Source organism: Haemaphysalis longicornis, unplaced genomic scaffold (assembly GCF_048455015.1).
Source record: "Haemaphysalis longicornis isolate Haplotype H1 unplaced genomic scaffold, Haemaphysalis longicornis Haplotype H1 scaffold_11, whole genome shotgun sequence".
Lineage (NCBI taxonomy): Eukaryota > Metazoa > Arthropoda > Arachnida > Ixodida > Ixodidae > Haemaphysalis > Haemaphysalis longicornis.
This window is the reverse complement of record NW_027526214.1, coordinates 43,682,969-43,688,652: the sequence shown is the minus strand read 5'-3', so window position 1 is coordinate 43,688,652 and position 5,684 is coordinate 43,682,969. Positions and strand designations below refer to the sequence as shown.

Here is a 5,684-nt window from a genome sequence, read left to right as displayed (position 1 = left end):
TCTTATGACCAATTCTTTATTTTTCAAAATCAGAGCTTTCATGCCATATCCCCTTTGTCTCGTCCCAGTCCATGACTTTTTTACGCGAAGCCTTAGTGTCCCTGTGTTGTCCTAGTACTTCATTTAGTTGTTTCTTGACTATCACCTGCTGAGGTTAACTTATCTATGTCTGGTTACAGATCAGCATGGGAACAACTAAGAGCCTTTTTTGAGCATTTCACCGATGCAGCAATAGCATCCAGCTTGAAGCAATACTTCTAGTAGTCCTGATTTCACATGACGCTAAGAATACATACAGTCATCCCGCACGTAGTGCCTCCAGAATAGACACTTAATGTGAACCCCATTTTTCCACGTTCATATAGCGCTACTCAAAACATTTCTGAATTCGTTTACCATTCCGCTCAATTCCTTCGTGCACACAAATTTCGAGTTGATGCGCGAATTGTTTTAGATGACCAAGTTTACAAAAGTTCTTTTCTCTGTTCAATATCACCAAACCTTGAAATTTTTGAACGCCCTAAAGATTTAAACGTTCGTTGCGTGATAGTCGTTCAAGACTTCTGTAGCTAGGCAGGTCAATACAGAATCAATTAAGCATTACTTTCTAGCGTTGTTGACGTCACTGCGAGTGCCAAACAACATGCACTAATACCTAACAAAACCTGAGCATGCTTTAAAATGATGAAGGCTGTGTTTGTGAGGTATTACATACCTTAAAAATTAGGAGCATTGGTTTTTTTAGGTTGTAATGATGCGTCGTAAGTATGTTTACAGGTTTCTGCAGACGTCTACTGGTAAGTGCCAATGGTGTTTAGGCGACGGTTTCAAGTAATGATGCCAGCAATGACTACATCTTTACAACAACACCTAATGTGATTTTCTAACCAAGGCTCCGATAATATATCGCTTTCTTAAACTGTCATCTTTTGGCCTTCCTGAAGGTTCTGTTGAAAAAATGTACTAAATGGGAACCATCACTACATCACAGCCTTAAGTCTCTGTCCACGGATGGTATGTTTAGCCGCTAAATGACTTTGAGGAATAGGTAAGGAGAAAATAATTATTTCTTTCCTTACAACGACATAAACAGCCGTGTATTTATTCCAGAGATTTAACGTAAGTTATGTCTTGTGTATATTTAGAAGGCTGTGTATATTTAGAAGCGCGGTGAACATATACTTATCGAGCTTGAAAATTGCCATTTTTGTAGCTTGAGCACTGCAGTAGTTTACCTAAGTAATAGCTAGATGTTAGTAGATATCATCACTAAGCCAGCGGCTCAGCACAATCCTTCACAACCACGCGTATAAAAAGCAAAACAGACAAAGGCTGGCGCGATCATCATCATCATCACCAGCCTGTCTACGGCCACAGCCGGGCAAAGGCATCGCCCTTTATAGTATAATTACCAATCCTGTGCTAAATGCGTTAAACTTATCCCAACCAAATTCCCAATCTGCTCTTCCCATCTAACTTTCCGCCACCACCCTCACGCTTGCCTTCTCTAGGGATCCACTCTTTTTATTTAGTACATACTGCAGTAATCTAAGGACCTAGCAGGAGGGCAGAAGAAAAACGTGCATGTCTCAACTGGAATCTGTATATTCACATAATTGGCCATGGTGTGGTAATCAACGCAAAAAGTACAAATATATAGAGCAATAAATACACAATCACACATATTGCTGTGGAAAATATTCCCAAGTACACATCGGTGAAGAGGAACACAGTAACAGTCTTAATCACCCATCCGAACCAGTCAGTTCCATGATCTCCTTCGTCGTCTTCTCTACCTCTTCCCTAGCTCATCTATCTAACTAGGTCACAGCGTTGGGGGAATTGTGCTTCTGTGTAGGTATAACATGTGTTTAAATATTCCATGACAATTGTCCCCCCTCCCCAAGAGTTGCGTGAGAAGGCTGCAGAGAAGACCTGTTTGACGGTAGCCCCTACGATCTCAGCGTACGGCAACGTTCGCGGCCACTGCCTAGCGCAAACGGCAAGGCCGTTTTGCAATATGTGCCAGCATTCGCTGTATCGGTAGTAAACGTTGGCGACAAGGCCGTGGCCGCCGGCCTAGGAACAGTCGCATCTGCTATGCTACAGGTGGCCGCAGTTGTAGCACTCCCAGTTTTTCCGCTCACTGTTGGCGCAGTCCTGCGAGATGTGGCGCAGATGGTGGCAGACGTAGCACGTCTCCTTTTGTTTTCTGCACTCGCGGACAACGTGGCCCATCTTACTGGAGTTGTAGCACGATATCTCGTGTGGTTTGTGATGGCAGTTCTTGTAGATGCGGCCTGTGCCATTGCAGCTGTAATACTGATCCTCAGCCTCCACAGTACCCGGCAATGTGGCCTGTCCGGTTGCACTTGTAGTACTACTTTCTGATGGGCGGCTTGTATTCTATTGGGCCACCACAGGCGCCCACAACGCAGACGCCACCACGCGAGCCCAGATATCTACCTCTCCTTCCTCCGCCCCATCCGTCTTGGAAGCACTTGCGTGCAAAGTGCCCTAGCTAGTGGCACTTGTAGCACTCCCTCGCCGTGCACCGAATGCTCTGCCGCCGCCTTTGTCTGCCCGCAATTTGCTTACACGCGGCTGAGCAAATCACCGGCTCGAACAATACGTGTTCAGTCAGCTTGCCTTGTACTTCCGCTTCCGCCTTAGTCTGCGGCAAACCCAACGAAGACACCATTACAAGACCTTTTTCGCTTAAACATATACGCAGCAAGAGACGTACGACGAAAGCAAATATTAGTGCAGGTAGGCAGGACCAACGACCAGCTGTCGGAGGCGTAGGACTGTCTACACGAAGGATGCACCTAGGCTTTGGCAAAAGTATTATTTTGTTACCAGCCTTCGTACACAAGTCGCATCGTATTATTACCGGCAAAATTGGGCTTTCGACTACCACAATCTCGACACGGTGGAGCCTTCCGAGAAACTTCATATCCAGGAGCACATAACCGATCGCTTGTATCGTAGCTTCATTGAAGCCAAGCAAACGTGTGGCGGGTGCGGACAGGAATAAGTGAGGCACATGAGTGATGACAGAACGGTACAAAATGTTAATGGCAGCACCTGTGTCCACTAAAGCCTTTAGTGACTGGCCTAGCATGACCATGTCGAGACACAAGTAAGGTGCATAATGTGAAACCTTCGCCCGGACTGTGGCGTTGCCCGGCACTCCCGCAGCCACAGTGGGCAGTGAAAACGCAACAAGATTTTACTCGTGTGTAGTTGTTTCGGTGACGTTGGGCACTTGTGGTACATCCAATTTCGCACGCCCGGAACTCACCTCTGGCGACAGGCGAGGGGTTTGGTAAGTTACGCGCGTTCTCGCCCTCGGCAACCCGCGCTGTCGTTCCCCGGTCGGCTTGACAGAGAATGTGCTCGGCGGTCCCAATCACGCGCATAGTGACCAGCGGCAACACAGAGGTAACCATCCAGGCTAGCATGACGCTGCCTAAACCCGCCGTAAGCTAGCCGACCAGTGAAAGTCGAAGCGCCGGACTCCACTTGCTGTGCAGCAGCGGATTCTACAGCTGAAGCATCGAGCGCCAATCCAAGAGCTGCACGGACAGTCATCGGCCGAGCGAGGCGCACAAAACGCTGAACGTTGGGGTTCTCCAAGGGCGCCAACAAATGCTCTGGTGACAATAAGATCTTTTTGGCGTTCAGAGAACCTGCGATTGCCTTGTGCGTACTTCTCTATACGCGATTCGCGAGATCTTTTAAAGTTATGCAGAATGTAGCTGCTGGAAACGAGCTTCGCCAAAGCGGTCTTCCATGGCTGTAATTAAGTGGGGGTAGTCGCGTCTCGTGCACTCCGGAATGTATTCCAATACATCAGAGGCACGAGGTCATCGCTGTGCCACCAGAACACGAGCCTGGTCATTCAGACACCAATCACTGGCCACAACAACCGACTCAAACTGAATACAGAAGGCTGTCCACGAGGTGGAGCCATCAAAAACAGGTTGTCGAAGTGGCACACAATGTTGCTTATTTGCCATCTGCGGTACAACAGACCTGGAAGGTACAACCGGTGCAGTCAGGTCCAGGGCAACTGGTCCACATGACGATTCCACAACCGCAATACGATTGGGCAGGTTATCTATTCGACTGTTGGCATCCGCTGACCAGATAGTCATCTTTTCAGTGATTGAGCACATTTTTTCGTCGATGGCGCAGTTATGGTTGTCCAGGCGGTCGACGAGGCTGCCAAATAGCGCTCCTATTGGCTCGTATACGCTTGGTTCCTCGCTGCAGAATCAGAGACAACGTTGGGGCTTGCCTTTGGTTGATTATGAGGCTCGCGCAGATCCTAACCAGTACTGTGGGCCATGTCGTAGACACGGTGGATGTGTTAGGCGGTGACGGGACTGCTGGATGGGTGACCGCTAACTGGAAGCGATACGCATGTGTGAGTCGCCGGTCTAACTTCTTGTGGCAAGAACCCACCGCCATCTTTGTTTGTAGTGGCGCGACTCTGTCACTCTGGGGACTCCTGGATGCAAGTTGCAGGAGCCGCAAGAAGGGACGGCATCTCGGCGAGCACTCGACTTTGACTCGGGATCATCATGTCTATCCCACCGCTGTCACCTACAATGCTGCGGGCAACTATTCCCAAGTACACGTAGGGTAACACGAACACAGTAACAGGTTTATTCACCAGTCAGTTCGCGATCTCCTTTCACGTATTGATGTAGCTCTTCAACCGCCAATCACTCTAACAAGCTCACATTAAATAGACGGATTGTCCTTTTCTATAGGTATATTATGTGTCTAATTATTTCATACCAATATATACACACATATACAGGTAACAAGTAACGGCCAGGTTTTTTAAAGAAAAACGGTTGCACAATCGAAAGCTCATTGTAAACTAAAAACTCCACCCCCCCCTTCCCCGAAGGGAATCGTGCGGAAATGCGAAAACATTGGGTGCACTGATGAGTGCGCTGCGCCAAGCAGTAACGGAGAGAGTCGTACGCTCCACTGCATTTATATACATTTTCCGTGCGCAGTGAGCGGAGAGAGGGTACGCGGAGAGGAGAGAGAGACCCGCGCAACACGCCCGCCCCGCGCGCGAGCTCTCTCTCCCACCGAGCTCCGCGATGCGAGTGCCCTCACACGTCCGATCGCGCTCCGCCTCTACCCTTGCCCTCCGCTACTCCCGCCCGAGCTACCACCTGCTCCGGTTGCTAGGCGCGCCACAGCTGTTGCTAGGGGCGAGAAAAAGCGCTGAGAGATAACATCTGCGGGCGCACGCCGACGGAGCACGACAACCCCCGACTAAGAAATGCATTCGATGCTCACAGAAGAGGGGGTAGTGCAACGGTGTCCATTGTTACAGTGGCGACGCGGTCAATCCCGCTAATGGTAGCGCGAGACTGGACTGGACGAAGAGAAGGACGAAGGTCTCTTGCTGGTGCTCTTGCTGTAGCGGCGCGGGTCCGCCGCGCCGAGACGACGACGACGAAGGCAGAACTACGAGGCGCGCGCTCACGTGCGCTCGCGCTGGAGGAATGCAGCCGCACGCCGACGGAGCACGACAACCCCCGACTAAGAAATGCATTCGCATTTAAAAGTCACAACCTTCACACTAAGTTTCTACGTCGAGAGAAATAAACCTTCCTACAATGGAAGCTCGTACAATAAGAGAGCAGCCTAAA

The 5,684-nt window shown here is 49.4% G+C and overlaps 1 pseudogene; it reads right to left on the bottom strand.

The window, feature by feature from the left end:
• Positions 1 to 554: 554 nt before the first annotated feature.
• Positions 555 to 2,701, bottom strand: LOC144160629 (uncharacterized; annotated as a pseudogene).
• Positions 2,702 to 5,684: the final 2,983 nt, after the last annotated feature.